The sequence below is a fragment of the Phocoena phocoena genome, chromosome 15 (assembly GCF_963924675.1).
Source record: "Phocoena phocoena chromosome 15, mPhoPho1.1, whole genome shotgun sequence".
In the NCBI taxonomy this organism is placed as follows: Eukaryota; Metazoa; Chordata; class Mammalia; order Artiodactyla; family Phocoenidae; genus Phocoena; species Phocoena phocoena.
In genome coordinates this window covers 83968896-83985470 of record NC_089233.1, presented here as the reverse complement: position 1 = coordinate 83985470, position 16575 = coordinate 83968896, and positions in this window count along the sequence as shown.

Here is a 16575-nt window from a genome sequence, read left to right as displayed (position 1 = left end):
TGCTGCTTCTCCCACACCAAGGGTGAGAGCCCACCTTCTCCCCAGGGCCACGCAAGGCAGGAGATGGCGGGGCTGGTGCAGGACCCGTCCTTAAGCTGCTGAGAATAAAAGGAGGCTCTGCATCCTCCTGTGGCTGATCCCCCAGGCGCTCCTGGCAAGCTTAACGCTTTGTGTCATTCTGGAGCCCAGGGACAGATGAAGAATGCCCTGTATCCATTTCTGCTATTAAAGCAGGAGGGGTCCCTGGTTGTATTTACGGGGAGAGTTGGCAGCGGAAAGGCGATTCAATTAAACAAAAGGCAGGACGCCCGGGAAGTTTGAAAGGAGGGTCAATGGCTGAAATGCTTCATCCGAACACAATTCCATCCCCACCTGGAGGCTGCAGAGAAGCTGTGTCCTGCCCAAGATTTACGGCCCCGAGCATCGCCTCCATTGGGTAATAAACTGTGTCCTCCAATCAATACTGGTGCTGGCTGCCCGTCTGCAGCCTGGCCACCCATTTAGCAAGATCACTGAGTAATGGAAAACGCAATCAAGTTGTATAATGAGTCTGGGTAATTGGATGGACCAGGCAGAATGGCCCAGCTAAATATATGCACGCTGCCAGTGTATTAATTAAAAGCTTGACACTCCAAGCCCCGTCCCAAGTGCCCCGTTAATTATCCTTCGAATCCAAAGGTCAGACGTAGTGGGTGAGTTACAAGACGGTGATCACGTCGCTCAACACCAAGGCCTTTGTGGTCGGCACCGCGTCGGGGCCTGGATTGACCTGTAGCTCCCACGGAGCATCAGCTCTCCTCCGTCACCTGGGCACCCTTGGTGCCGGATCTGGAGGAAGGGCCAGCAGCTGCAGGAAGCGCTGACCCAGCTCAGCCCCAAGCCGGGGCCCGGGCCACAGCCACCCAGCAGCAGTCTCCCTTGCGTCGGCCCAAGGAGGAGCTCACCCCATTAGGCCCCTCCCCTGTGACCTCTGCAGGCACACACAGGTAAAGGGGCTTACCCAGAGTCAGCAGGTGAGGATTCAAACCCAGGCTGTCTGGCTCCAGAGCCATAACATGGTCCTTATTTTATATAGGAAGAAACAAAGATATTTTGGGCTTAAAGCAAAAAGCAGAAGTGGTGGAGCTCCCCCTGGGAAACTGACGAGTTGTGTGACCTTGGGCAAGTCGCTTTGCCTCTCTGGGCCGCTGTTTGCCTATAATTGATCAGATCACCTCATCTCTGGGACTTGAAACCACTTCAAAGAGGAGTGGACCATCGGGAGGGGTGGCCTCACTTAGCAGCTGCCCATGGGGCCTCAAAACAATCCTTGAAGTTAGTACAGGGGCACGGTCGGCGGTAGCAGCGGCTCCAGAGGCCTCCATCTCCACCGCGCTGTGTCTCTGGGCCTGAAAGTGTCAGGTGGAAAGAACGTACAAGACTTCCGGAAAAACCCAGAACCGTGCCCAGAGTCAAGGACCAGCTATCTCCTTGGACGGGTCAGCAATTTGACAATATCCTTCAGAGTTAACCACTTGGCCCCTCTGATTTGGGGACTCCACTTCCAGGAATTTACCCTCCTGATCCATTGGTTCATGCGTCTAAGAAGCAAGGGGCTTTCAGAGCAGGATTTCTTACAGCCCTCACCTCCGGCTCCTAGGTCCCTGAGACCCATGAGGGGGTGTCACACCATGAGAACCCCACAGCCGGCCAACAGGGAGGCTCACCTGTATTCCTCCACTCGATGCAAATATTTCCTGGGGGCTACTTCAAGCCAGGTGCCGGGCCGGTGACCAAGATAGGGCCTCCGCCTCCCTGGGCTCATATGGGAAGAGATCCCAGTTAATCCAGAGGAGAAAAGCTAGTGGCAACCAGCACACAAGAGGCTCCACTGTAGTTGTTGAAATATAAGATAGACACGTACACGGGTGAATATATATGGAAAAGTTCCAGAAAAATGTAACATCAGGGTGAAGGAGGGGGGAACATTTTTTCTCTTAAACTGTATTTCCTCCCATCATGATTAATTTGCTTTTGCACTATCATGAACACATATTTTATAATTGTTTTAAAAAGAGTTTGAATTTGAAAACTTCCATGACCAGCTCGGAAGTCTGCCGACGAGACGGAATTCCTCCTCCCTCCAGGGATGGCCCCCCACCTCCTGGCCTCTGAGGGAACCGCACACACATCGAAGTTCAGATGCCAGCAAAGCCCGGGAGAGAGCGGCCAGGTGGTGTTCTAAGCCCGGCTGGTCCTTGAAACTACATGACTGTTTATTTAACTGACGGCTGCTGTCCTAGTTCAAATGATGTTCTCCCCGTAAGAAATGAACGCCCCTGAATCTGTCACCGTGACAGAGTGCATCAGCATGTGTCCTTCAGCTGCCAAGCTGGCAGCTTAAGGTTTTGTACGTTAATTTTTAACACCTTTTTGTAAATGGGTCTTTAGCGAGGGAATCAATAGGAGATCACATACGGTCTCCCCTCCTCCTCCCTCTCCCGGGGTTCGTCTGGAGGCAGAATGAAGACACCCTCGTGGGCCCTGCCGTGGAAGGAAGGTCACGCTCCCCCAAAGCTGTGGCTGATGGGTAGAAAGAGGCAGGTGACTTTCTAACTGCGAGAGGACACCCCGGCTCGCGTCCAGACGCGTGCGCCCCCAGGAGGAACATCCCGCTGTCCTTTGAAAATGCCCAAACCTTGCCAAGGCTTCTGGGCTGCCTTCTCCCCTCGCTCAGCCTGCTCTGTCCACACGGGCACCGTTTCTGTTCCTTGTCTTGTTCCCACAACAAATGTTCTCCAGGTGAACTAATTTATTGTTTCCGCGAGGCTCTGACGTGGATTTGGCTTCGACAAGCTCACGTCCCATAAGGAAGGACAGAAAGGTTCTGCTGTGTGAGCTTGTTCGCTCGTTCATTCACTCATTCACTCATTCAGTCTCAGCCCGTCTGAAGCTCCTGATGAGGGCTGAGTACCATGCTGGGTCTGGGGACCTGGCGGTGAACCATCACACGGGAAAGCCCGTCCACACGGAAGGGGCAGGCTTCCCAGGCGTGGTGGGCACTCGGGAATGGACCCCCCTCCTCCACGGTGCTGGAAACCAAATGGAGCCTGGGACGTGTGAACAGGCAGGGTTTGAAGGCAAGGGGAGACGGCCAAGGAGCCCGCAGACTGTTACCAGCTTCTTGAGGCTGGAGCTGCGTGACCTCAGTGCTGGGTTTCCATCTCTGTTTCCCACGCGCCTTTGCTCACACTGAGCGGAGCTCATCCTCGGAAGCCTTCCCCACCCATTGCCCAGCACAGGCCGCCTTCACCCCTCAAACTCTCTGTGCCTCCGTTTCCTTATTCCCCCAGCGGGGATGGGACAGCTCCTGCGTGGCCAGTGCCAGGCTGCCTCCTAAACCCTGTCTGTGCTGCATCCCTGTTCGTCATCCCAGCAACCAATGCAGCAAGTTCTAGCTCTGCCCCCGCCACCCCAGGAGGAAACTGAGACTCAAAGAACCCAGGAATGGCCAAGGCCACGCTGCCGCTGAGCGGTGCAGCTGGGATTTGAAAGTGGCCACGTCTGACCTGAGCGGCGATGGCCTTGACCACCCTCCTTCCTCCACGGATGGGGGTGGGAGGCACTGGGCTGCAGTGTGTAGAAGCCAGGGCTGGGCACGGCCAGGCTCAGTTACAGTTTCCTTCCTTCCCGCTGAGGTCCGGCCCGCATCCGGTCAGCATGAAATACACCACGGATGACCTCACCCCCAGCTCCAGCCATATCCGGGCCATGGCCTTGGGGGAGCACCCAGAGGGGGTCCAAGGCTGGGCCACACTGAAACCCCAGACAGTGGGTGCCCTGCATCTCCCCAGACCAGCTGAGAGCCCACACGGGGCCCCACCAGGTAGAGGCAGGGGTCACCTCCACCTGCTGGAGAAAACTCCTGGTATTTCATCACACCCTTTTGTTTCTTAGAGGGTGGGCCCTGGTCCCGGTGAGCAGGTGGGGACACAGAGAGAGACAGACACACAGAGAGAGGGTGGCAGCGGTCCTAAAGACAATGGAAAGCACAGCAGAGGAAGCCTGGCCCCGACTTCGATGGAGCTGAGTGGGGAGGGGGAGACGCGCAGAGGTCAAAAAGGCCAAGGCAGCATTTCCCTTCTGCTTTCCTGGACCCCCAGGAGCCCCTTGGCAAATGTCCCTGTGGTTCCCTTGGGGCCATCCCCGAGGCCCTGCAGCCCGGTGATAAACCCGTGACAATGGGGGCTCCCCTGAGGCCTGCTTCCTCCTTCCCCACGTGCACTATTAATTATAACAACCCCGAGGATATTCAGAATAGCTGCTTCCTGAGCCCTTGCCATGCCCGGCGTGGCTGTGATCCCACCGGACACTCGTATCAGCCCCATGGGAGAGGCGCTGTGGTCACGCCCATTTTTCAGATGAGCAAACTAAGGCGTCAGGAGTCCAGCGGCCGACTGCCCAAGGTCATTCAGCTGGAGCAGCAGGACTGAGCCCATGACCTCGCTCGCTGTTCCCTTTACTTCATTCATTTGACTCAGTGACTAGACATGCAGTGGACGAGTCTATCCTCTTAGAAAGGGTCCCCCAGACAGGCCTGCCTCCCCGGCTAGAGTGGACACACCTGAAACAAAGGCCTGTGATGGCCCACAGGGCCTGGTGCTGGGCAATTATAGAGGTCCAAATCCAGACTGTTTATATCCAATCTCAGCCTTATCAGGTAATACTATACATTTGTGTAATTATACTTAATTGAGGGGGAAATGGCTTTTATCACAAAAGGCATAATTCTGATTTTGCTTTTTCATTTTAAAAATTCCATTTATTTAAAAAGCAAAACAAAAGGCCTAAGAGGGCAGGGATGGGGGTATTTAGGCTGAGACAAGAAGAGCCGGCCAGGTGAGTGGGTGGGGGAGGGCGTTGCAGGCAGAGAGAAGAACACGTGTGACTCTCAGACGGGCCCGGCCAGGCACTGGCTAAGGACACGGGGATGACCAGCTTCTGCTCTGTGCACACAAGATGGAACAAATGGTCATAGCAGTGGCCAACTGGGAGCCGGTGAGATTCAGGCCTGGCTTGACCTGGGGTCCGAGTCCTAGTGGGTGACCTGGGGGGGCCTCTGAGACCAGCGTCCTCATCTGTCTCGGGGACGGGGTTCAGAATGAAACGCGAAATTGCTACTGCCCCAGTTGGTGAATCAGGCAATGGCCCCCCGCCCAGAAGGATGCCGATCCAGAGCCTGCAGGCCACACAGAGCAGGAGAAAGTCCCCTCCTGCCCGGGGCTCCAGGGTCCCGTGGAGCCAGTGAGAATCTCAGGCCACAACTCAGAGGGGCCGTGTTTCTTAGTCTCCCCATCACTGGAATTCACTGCCGTGGGCCTCTCCTGTCAGCTGGAGGGCACCATGGGGCTCCCTAGGGCGTGCTGAGGTCTGAACAGCCTCCAGAGTGAGGAGAGATGCCTCTGGCTGGTCCACCATCCGCAAAGGTGCCCACACTGCCCCAGCCGACGAGATCACGTTGGGGAACCCGTGTGAGCTCAGACCTCCCTCCTCCGGCCTGTCCTAGGCCCCGAGTGAGGAAGAGTGCCCTTCCACAAGCTCCAGCTTTTCCTCTGTCTCTGCCAAATCGCCCCCTGCCCGCACTCTCCACAGTTCCTGCAGGACCCCCAGCCTTAGTTCTGCAAACAGCCATGATCCGGTGGGGAGGGCGGGATCGTCTCAATCTGACCCAGACGTGCACCCGACGTGTGCACATCTTCTGCTCCATGTCAGTGACCCGCGAGGCCTGGGATGCAGTGGGTCCAGCATGGATGGAAACCAGGGAGGTGAGGGCCCCCTTCCTTCACTCAGCTTCAAGCAGGCAGGAAAAACAAGCCCCCCTGAAGGCAGCGACGGCCCCCAGCTCCAGCCCACTGTTGCCAGATGTGGATGCCCAGATCACCCGGTTCCTCAGGAGAACCCAGGTGCCTGGGTTTTGTGGGGAACCTGCGGATTTCCCGTGGCCAGTTCACAGGGGACCTGCTTTCATGGGAGGAGGGAAGCTCCAGCAGGTGACTCCCATCTGGGCCCGTGGAGCACACACCTGGCAGGAGGCCAGGGGGTGCTGCCGGGCCTGCGAGCTGCCAGAAAAGGGGGAAGGAAAAATAGGAAATCCGGCCTGAATGACTGTTTAAAGAAATGACCAGTTAACACTATCTGGGGAGGCCAGTCCTTGTGAGGAGCAGAGAACAGAGTCACCCGAGGAGACCCCCAGAACCGTGACTGAAAAAACAGAACCATCCCGAATCCAGTGGGCCAGAGTGAGGGGCAGCGGGAGGCGTGTTCTAGGAGAAGGGAAGGAGAAATCTCGGCACCACGTGAGATCCTATCGGCCCTGCCATCTCCTGGGAACAAATTATTAATTACCCAGATCATTCCAGTGGTACCAGCTCTGAATTCCTTGAACGATTCAATACTGACGTCAAGGTTCAGGTGGATAAGTAACTTCTGCCTTGGAGAGGAAGGAGTACAGCATCTGCCTGTCCTCAGATGAAAGATCTCCAGATAAGCGCTGCATTGTTGCTGCCACACTCCATTAGGGAAAGCAAGTTTAACCTATTCCAAGCCCTCAGGTTATGAAACGCGGCCACAGTTTCGGAGGGAGAGAAAGCCATTTTTCTTTTGTTTTTTTTCCACTCTTCAAATTTAGTTTCACTTGCTAAGGCATGCACCAGAGTTTCCTGCTGGCAGGTTGGGTCCCAACTCAGCAAGCTGGCACACAAGCCCACCCCAATGTGCTTCTCCCGCCCATCTCCCTCTGCCCCTGTCACCCACCCTACCTGCAGGAAAACGGGCCCTCCCTCCCCTGGGTCCCCATTGCCTCTGTTACCAGCCTTCAACTAACTGGGCCAAAACGTAGGTATTTATTTGATTCTCTTTCCCCACCACGATGAGCGAAGGACTTCCAGAAAGATCACTGTGTACTCCTCAGGACTTCATACAGAGCCTCACGTCACGGAGGTACTAAGTGATAATTGGATGGATAGATGGAAGGAAGCAAGGAAGCAAGGAAGACTTGCCAATAATTAAAGCAACGCTCATCAAATTGCAGTGTGCAGAGAGAGTCCTCATCCCTAAAATGGACATAGTAACCCTACCTCTGAGTTGGGGGTATTACTGCCTCCATTTCACAGATGAGAAGGCTGAGGCTTAGAGAACCCAGGTTCCACAGAGGCTACCTCCTGGTCACCTGCCCCAGAGCCCACATCCTCAGCCTACCTGTTGATGAGACACACACAGTTCCCGTGCCCTGGTGCTGAAGTCTAGGTGGGGAAGGTGGTAGGCTCGTGGCTAACTTGTCCTCTGGCGGCCACTGGGTAAGGGTATGGGGGAAGCAAAGCAGGAGGCACCGAAAGGGTCAGAGAGGGACTCCACATGGCGGCGGGTGGGGGGCGGCGGGGGGCAGGGATGAAGACAGTTCTGGATTCAACTTTCATAGTGATTGTTTGTTCTGATTGGCTCAGGGTTACTTGGATAGCGACCCTGGCCCAGCACATTTGCCAACACTATCAACCCTTGGATGGGCTGGCGGTGGTGAGGAATTCCTGTAAAAGAACTGAAGGCAACTCTGAACTTGCCCCTAGGTCTCCCCGTCTCAGCTGACTTTTTTTTTTTTTTTTTTTTTTTTGCGGTACACAGGCCTCTCACTGTTGTGGCCTCTCCCGTTGCGGAGCACAGGCTCCGGACGTGCAGGCTCAACGGCCATGGCTCATGGGCCCAGCTGCTCCGCGACCGGGAGCACGAACCCATGTCCCCTGCATCTTCCCGGACTGGGGCACGAACCCATGTCCCCTGCATCGGCAGGCGGACTCTCAACCACTGCGCCACCAGGGAAGCCCTAGCTGACATCTTTAAGAGCTGGGCTGCCTCCTGGGTGGCCCACTGAAGCACAGATCATAGTTTTTCTGGTTCATTAAATGATTCCCCCATTAAAGGGGGCCTGTTTGGACAAAGATCTTTGGGGGAGGAGAGGAGAGGTGCGTGATGACCCCATAGTGAGGCTGTGATATCCACAAAGACAGTGACAAACAGCCCAGGGCCTCCGGCAGGCTACACTAAATGTTCATGTCATCATGGCTGTTTTCTGTTCCTTACATATTTGTTTAGATTACACCATAATCCCTGGAAAAGGTAAAAGGCCCTTCCAAAGTATATGTTTAAGACCCATTAGGAAAACCCTGCTGTGTTCAAATGGAAAAATAGGATCTGGGTTAATGAACTGCTTCTTCGTGTTTGTTTCATCTTGGTGTCCTAGGGGGTTAGTGCTGGAAGCAGCACTGATGGCCCCTTCTTCTCAGCCCTGTGTTTTACAGAAGGGGAAGCTGAGGTTCTCTGGACTGCAGGTTTCTCGCTGTTCAAGTGCCATAAGCAAAGAGGTGAGGTGAAAATGACCCATGAAGTAGTGCGTTACACTCGGAGATACCAGTATGAACTCAGTGTTGACCTTAATATAGACACAAGTGGTTGCATGTGAAAATACGTGTTGATACACGTAGTGCCTGGCTTAGAGTGCACACACCCATCTCGTCACCCTGCCGGCCGAGCACACCTAGAAGCAACAACACCCCAGAAGCAGTGAACACACCCAGCACCCAGATCTTGGTTTCTAATACCATTCTCCAATAAAAGCAACCAGAGCTCCTTAGAGAAGTCGCTTATTCTGGACAGGAATATGCAAGATGAACCTGGGGCCTCTTACAGCGCCAGAAAGTCAGGAAATGCTTAATAATAATAATAATAACCACCCACAATGATTGGGGGTAAGTCAAAGAGACACAGGAGCCAACGGAAGAACCCCGAGTGGTCAAAGCCGGACAATTTATGCAAGAAAAATAAAAATGTAATACTGGATTAAGACTCAAAGCTAAAGCAAATATCCATGAGACCACACTGACTAAATAAATGATTGAATAAATAAATAAACTGGGGAGAAGAGAGAAGTCTCCCATGAAGGATAATCCCAAACAGATGATGTATCCTCCAGCCTCAAGGAGGCGGAGCGCGACCCCTGCCCTCAAGTGTGGGCGGGGCACTGTGACTCCTTCCAAAGGGGATGGGATGCAAAGGGAGGGGGGGGGAAAAGAGTAACCTTACAGTAGAAAAAGCCGATAAACACGACCTCAGCCAGGTGGTCAAAGTCAACATCAACAGTGATAAGTCAGGTTGAGTGCGTGGACTCCTGATACGATGTGATGAGAAGGGTGCCCTTCGACTCTTCCTCCCCAAAGCCTTTAACCCTAGTCTAACCAGCAGAAGAGCATCAGACAAACCCAAATTCTACAAATACCTGACAAGGAAAGTCTGGAAAACCTCCACAGCCAAGAGGAGCCTAGGGAAACGTGACTATCAGATGTCATGTCGGGTCCTGGGTGGGATCCTGGGACAGAAAAAGGACATTAGAGACCTAAATGGGAAGGAAATCCAAAAAACAGGGGATATATGTACACGTGTAGCTGATCCACTTTGCTGTACAGCAGAAAATAACGCAACATTGTAAAGCAATTATACTCCAATTTAAAAAAAGATGAAGGACATTAGGGGGAACTTCCTGGCGGTCCAGTGGTTAGGACTCTGTGCGTTCACTGCCGTGGGCACAGGTTCAATCCCTGGTCAGGGGATTAAGATCCCATAAGCCATAAGCCTCACAGCGCGGCAGAGGAAAAAAAGGACATTAGGGAAAGGACTAAGAAAACCCACACAAAGTACGGACTCTATTGCTCCCTTAGTTGTGACAACATACCACACTGATCTAAAACGTTAGTAGGGGAACTAGGTGTGGGGTACAGGGGAACACTGTACACATTCTTCACAGTAAGTGTATAAACCTGAAACTGCTCTAAAATAAACAGTTCATTTGTTAAAAAGGGCTTCATCTCCACTGACTCTATAATCAGGAAACTGCAGTATACTAAAACATGGCCCCCCAAAGATATGGGGTCCTAATCCCTGGAAGCTCTAAATGTGCCTTTGTTCGGAAAACGCATCTTCGCAGATGTGACTAAGGGTCCGGAGATTACCCTGGATTATCTGGGTGGACCCATAATCCATGACAAGTGTTCTCATAAGAGCGAGACAGAGGAGAGGAACAGAAGAGGAGGAGGCCACCTGACGATGCAAGTAGAGATGGGAGGGATGCGGCCACCTGCCACGGAACACCTGGGGCCACCAGAAGCTGGAAGTGGCAGGAAGGATCCTCCCCTCCAGCCTCTGCAGGGAGCGTGGTCCTGAAGCCACCTACATTTTAGACTTCCACCTCCAGAGCTGTAACAGGATACATCTCTGCGGTTTTAGCCGCCCCCCCTCCGCCCCCCGGGGTCGTAGTCATTTGTTACAGAAGCCACGGGAACGCAGTCAGTCAACCATCTTTTCACAGAGTCCTGCCAGGAGCCCGGTGCCTCCCAGGTGCCCACCATTCAGCCCTGAGAATGACAGCAGGGTCCCCGCACTGAGCAGGACGGTAAGCAGAGCAGGAGATGAGGATATAATTACAAATATTCACGGGATCACGATGGGCTGCATCGTGAGAAGTTCACGGCCACAGCAGCACGGAACCGGGGATCTCACCTAACCCTGGCACAGAGGAGGCTCCGCTGACACTTTAGCCGAGACCTGAGCGGGAGAGGGACCAGCTGAGTTTGTGTGGGTGGTGGGGATGAGGGGAAGAGCATCCGGGCACAGGGAACAGAGTGAGCTAAGACTCTGCGGCAAAAGGAAGCACAGTTGGCTGAAGGAGCAGCAACAGGACCAGGGGCGGGATTTAAACCATGAAGCACCGGTAGCATGGTGGGAGCCATCATGAGAGAAGACCCGGGTTGTCGCAGGGGTCTGGACCCCTCCTGATGGCCCAGCTGTCACTCCTTTGTTGATGGATTGGGAGAGGTCCCGAAGGTTCCTGGGGAGGGGCGCTCAGGGCAGCCGCGGTTCAACAACCGGCAGGGAGGGATTTCATAATTCCAACCAGGCGTCAGAAAACATTTTCTGTAAAAGGTCACATAGTAAATATTGTAGATTTGGGGAGGGACGACTCGGCAGAGGAAGTGGAGGAAGCAAGCCTGGAGCAATCCGTAAAAGAACCGGCGTGGCTGCGTTCCAATAGAACTTCCTTTGTGGACGCTGAAGGGTGAAGTGCAGGTAATTTTTCAGGTCACGAAATATCGGTTTGATTTTTTAAACTTTAATCAACCATTTGAAAGTGCAAAAAGCGTTCCTACCTTGCAGGCCTTACAAAAACAGGGGGTGGGGGTTGGATTTGGCCACAATTTGCTGGCCCGATCGTCCCATCGATCAGATCGTAGCTGCACCTGGCACTGAAAGTATCAGCCCCGAGAAGGTTTGCAGGGCTCCGGCGTGCAGAGAGCAAGGCGGAAGGGGCCACGTGCCCCTGGGGGCGAGCTAGGCGAGGCGGGAATACAGGCCTTGGTGCTAACCTGGCCTTCCTGGTGCCCAGACACTGGAAAGCCTTCCCCTCAAACCTACCCTTTGGGCTTTCTTTCCAAAAGACCACGGAACAGCAGGAGGACGGGGCTGAGTCTATGGGTCCCACTGCCTTGGACTCTGTCTGCTCAGAGGCAACGGTAGCAAGGCGCCTTTCTCTGTGGGGCTGTGGTTTTGCCTTTGAACTCAGACTCTGTTAGGAAAGGCTGGGCTCTAAAACCACATCTGAACCTGTCACCCTATGGTCCTTCCCTACCCCACACACATCTGATCTCCGTCAGTCTTGAAGGCATGGGGGAGGGGAGGCAAGTCCCCTGCAGGAGGGTTTTACTTGGAAGTTAATTTTTAAAGATACAGCTTTCTTGACCAGCAAGGCACGCCCCTTAGAAGAAGCTGGGCAAGGGATGGGGGCCCAGGGAGGCTGGGGCGGGAGGCCAGAGGCCCCTGTTTTCAGGTCCTCCAGGCCTGCGCCGAATGTCAGCAGCTACAAAATACGTTATTTATAAAGCGCCTTTGCAGAGACAGCACCAAGGTGTGGAAGCAGCCTGGCATCCCACTGCCCGAGGCCTTGCCAAGGTCACCTCTGTCTCTCACCTGCTTCCCTTCCACCCCTCGGGCTCCTCCAGCAGCCCCTTCACTGTCAAGTCACCCTCTGCTCAGTGCCCTCCAATAACCCCTCACCTTGGCCTCCGAGGCCTGTGTGGTCCAGCCCTTGTTGATCTGCCTGGCTGCATCTCCCTCAATTCTTCTTTTTCACATGCCCCTGCTCCCCTGACCACAGGGCCTTTGCACCTGCTGTTGCCACTGCTGACGCTCCCTGCCCTGTTGACTTAGCTACCTCCTTCTCACCCATCAGGGTGCAGGTCCCAGCTTCGTTTCTCCCCTCTTCTCTCTCTCTCTCTCCTCTCTCTCTCTCTCTCTCTCTCTCTCTATCTATATATATTGTTTCCCTGGAAACAATATGTCTCCAATGGATATAGTTATGTAAAGCACTTGGCACATAGGAGGTGTTCAGTGAATGGCTACTGTATTTTTTCTGTTGGCTCAGTCACTATTCATCAGGACCCTAACACACAACAGGAACCAGGCTAAGTGTTGGGGAAGAGGGAGGTTTGGGGTTGAAAGGCCTGTCCTCTGGTTCTCACAGTCAAGTGTCATTATCATCTTCCTTTTACAATGAGGACAATGAGACTCTGAAAACTTAAGTGACAACTGCCCAGAGGCAGGACAAAACCCGACCTGAAGTCCATGCTCATGACGTCTATGCCACACTTTTGTACAGGCCTTTTCATCTTTCCAGGACACCGTTCTCTTTCATCTTTGCCTCGTGGGTAAGCAGAGTTACTATGCCACGTTATGGATGGGAAAGCTGGGATTCAGGGAAGTCCTGAGGGTGACACCGGGTCTGGGCCAGGACTCGCCTGCCCACATTCTCCCCAGCCGCCGTTTGCTTAGCAGAGCCCCAATTCCCAGTGGCCAGGCAGACTGGGAAGAGCATTCACACCCGTCCCCTCGAGCCGCGCCTTCCAGAACGGTGTGGTCCTCCCAGCCGTGGGTTCCACCAAATGAGTTTTGCTGTTACTTCAGTTAGCGCTGCTTTTGGAATCATTGTCTCTGTTGTGTTTCTCTCGCCTCGGTGCAGGCCAATATGTTCATTTCCATGAGCCAGGAGCCCCCACGAGGTGCTAAGAAACAGTCTGAGCTACAAACACATCTGATGTTCTCTCGCTGCTCAGCCTGGGAGCTGAGGGCCACTGCAGAGACTCCGGGCCACATGCAGTAAAGACGTGAGGCTCCTTCTTTCTCTGGGAAGTTTTCTTGGTTATTGAAACAAACCTCTTATTGACTCTGGTTCTGTTATTATGGGGACTGGCTCCATTGGAATCAGGGTCTACCCTCTGGACCTAACACCCACTAGTCATGTGACTTTGGCCAAATCAATCTTCTCCCTGAGCCTTGGTCTATTTACTGTACGTGAGTTAGCATCTGCTGCATAACAAACAAGTCCCAGACCGAAAGGCTTGAAACAATAAACCTTTACTATTGTTCATGGGTCTATGGATCAGCCAGTGGTTCTTCTGGGCTCAGCTGAACTCAATTATTCTGTGGTCCTCTGCAGTTTAGGTGGGCAGCTCTGCTAGTCTTGGCTGGGCTCTCTCATGTGTTTGGGGGCTGGCTGGTTGTTGGCTGGTGTAGGATGGCCTTGGCTGGGACAACTGGGCTCTCCTGCTTGTGGCTTCTCATCCACCACAGGCTTATTCTCATGGCAGCTGGGCAGGGTCCCTAGAGAGCAGAATCACTGAAGACCTCCTGTTGCCTGGGGCTCTGGGCTGGCACACTGGCCGTTCTGACTCATTAAGGTGAACAAAGCCAGCCACAGCCCAGCCCAAATTCAAAGGATGGGGAAACCAACGTCTTTTGGGGACAAGACAGGCAGTCACGTCACTAATCCTGTGGACACAGAGAGGGTTAGGGACCGCAGTCATTTCTGCAATGTCTGTCACCATCTGTGTAGCAGTCACTGGTTTATCTTCTCTGGATTTTTGACTTCTAGCATCCACTTCTTCTTTCTCACGTTATCCTTTTGGGGAACTTCCCCGCCCTTGAATGTCATCAGGCAGGACTGTTAATAACGAGTGCCGCTGTCCCCAAGCCGAGCAGCAGGCCCACCAGCATGCTGGCCGATCAGACCCTCCCTCCGGGAACAATGATGATCCAGCAGAGGGTAACCGAGCCTGGAAACAGCTGCATTCGCTCATTCCAGGAGTGATTCTGATCAGAACTTTCCTGCAGCCCCTCTGTCCTGGGCCTCGAGAGCATCTTTGGTTCCAGCCCAGCCCCAGGCCTGGTTCTCCTGCCTCGTCGATTCTGTGAGCCCCCAATATCCTTCACTGACCTCCTTGCCCTCCCCCCTCTCCAAGCCCATCTCCCCCCGGCCCAAGTGGTCCTCCTAAAGCATAAATCCCAAGACGTCACTCCCCTGTTCCCAGCCCTGCAGGGGCCCCTCAGCTCAGAGTCCAGACTGCTCCCCTGTGGCCTCCAGGCCCCCAAGTGCGGCCGGCCATCGTGACCCCGGCTCAGAGCCGCATGGCTCCAGTGTCTGCTTCCATCTCCACGTGGCCTCTTCCCTGTGTGTCTGCATCCTCTCCGCTTCTTCAAGGAGCACCATGTCCCTAAATATTAACGTGCATCGTGCGTCTAAAGGTGGCCAGTGCCGAGCAGTCTTGGGGTTCGCCTTTGCCCAATCTGCTGTCAGTGGGCATTGAGTTGCTCTCAACTTCTCACTATTCACGGCGCCTGGAAGGAACAGCCTTCCGCAGACACACCTGCTGCACTCCCGCGGGATTCTTTCCAGAGGTGACCCACTGGAGCCAGGAACACATGAACTTCACCTCTTGGCCTCAGCCTCCCATGACCCTCCAGAAAGGAGGCCTCCACTCTGGCCTCTGCCGGCGGAGTATCAGGGTGCCCACCTCCTCACACAGTTGCCTACAACACGCAGATGGCTTTCAAGACCCTTGGGAGTTTGCCCCATACCGGACACCGCAGACAGTTTAACCTGAATGTGACCAGTGCCTTGATAAAGTGGCACAGGAAGTGGCCGAAGCCTTGTGTAAATGTCCCAAGGCTAACACAGGCTCTGAGGCATCGCCAGTGAAGTAAAAAACAGATGAGAAAGGTACGTGGAAGTTTCAATCTCTGGGAGACCTTTGCCTGCAGCCTGACCAAGGCACATCACAGCCCAGCAGGCGACAAGGTCTGAGCTCATTTTCAGCAGGTCAGCCCAACAGGCAGCGTTGATGCTGGGGATGGGTTGGAGGAAAGGGGGCAGCTGGAGATATTTTGAGGTCATCTTAGCCTCTCCCTAAAACATGAGTTCTAAGCCGGGACCGATTCCTCAGGGCACATCTGGCAGGTCTGGAAACATTCTGGTTGTCACAAGAGGAGGGGGGCGGGTCTACTGGCATCTCGTGGGTAGAGGCCAGGGATGCCGCTAAACACACCACGACGATGCACAAGGACAGCCCCACGATGGAGAAGGATCCAGCACAAACTATCAGCGGCACCGGAGCTGAGAACCCTGTCTACAGAACTGGCGCAAGGTTCGGATTGTGGCTCAAGTCCAACGTCCAAGGTCAGCCTCTACCCTGAATCCTTCTCCTTCCCTAGTTTCCTCATCTATGGGATGTAGATCAAAATGGTCCCCACACAGTGTTATGAGAATCGGGTGAGACAGAGCAGATGATGAGACCTCCATCACCAAGGAGCAGACGCCCAAGTGGCTTTTCCAGACGAACGTGTAGCTCCTGCAGCAAAGTGAGGACCAGGCAGGTGCAAAGCAGAGGCTGCCGCCCTGTGACATCTCCAGAGCGTCTTGTCTTCGTCTCGTTTCTCCAGTGCATCCATCTGCCGGGTGTGACCAGCCCAGATGAGAGGGCACCACACGGCAGGGCAGCAGGCCATCTGCACAGACGCCCAGACACCTCCCTAAATCACAATCGCTCCTGTCGACAGATGGCGGCCACTGTCACCACGCTGCCCGGTGGCACTCTCTTTGACAAAGGAACTCGGGGCTCTGGAGTCTTCTGGGAAAGAATGTGTGTTCCATGTGCACCCAAGTTCAGCAGCAGTCAAGCTCCCCCGACGAGGGATGGGCGGGGAGGGAGACACATCACATCTTGGCCATAAATCTCTCTTGAGCAGACTTTTCCTGAGAGCGGGTCAGCAGCCCCTCCGGCCTCTGTCACCTCGTGCCTGGCTGGGCTGTTGTTCCAGTGCCCCAGGGTCTCTGGGGCCCTGTCTGACCCCTAACCCTGTGGGGAGCCCAAGCGCCCCTTCTAATGTGAACCTAACTCCCCCCCCCCACTCCATAGCTCCTCAAGGAGCCTCAGTCTTTGATGCCTTACTAAAGGCTGCCTTCTCCAGGAAGCCCTCCTGATGCCTTCCCAGAATCCCAGGGCAGAACAATAACAGGGAGCTTGTGCCAGTTTTCCAAACACTTAGATGTATTACCCCATTTAACCCTCACAAAAACCACAGATGAGGACACCAGCACGGAGAGGTTGAGCAATTTGCCCTAAGTCACAGAGCCAGTAAGTGGGGAGCCAGGATTGGCACCGTGGC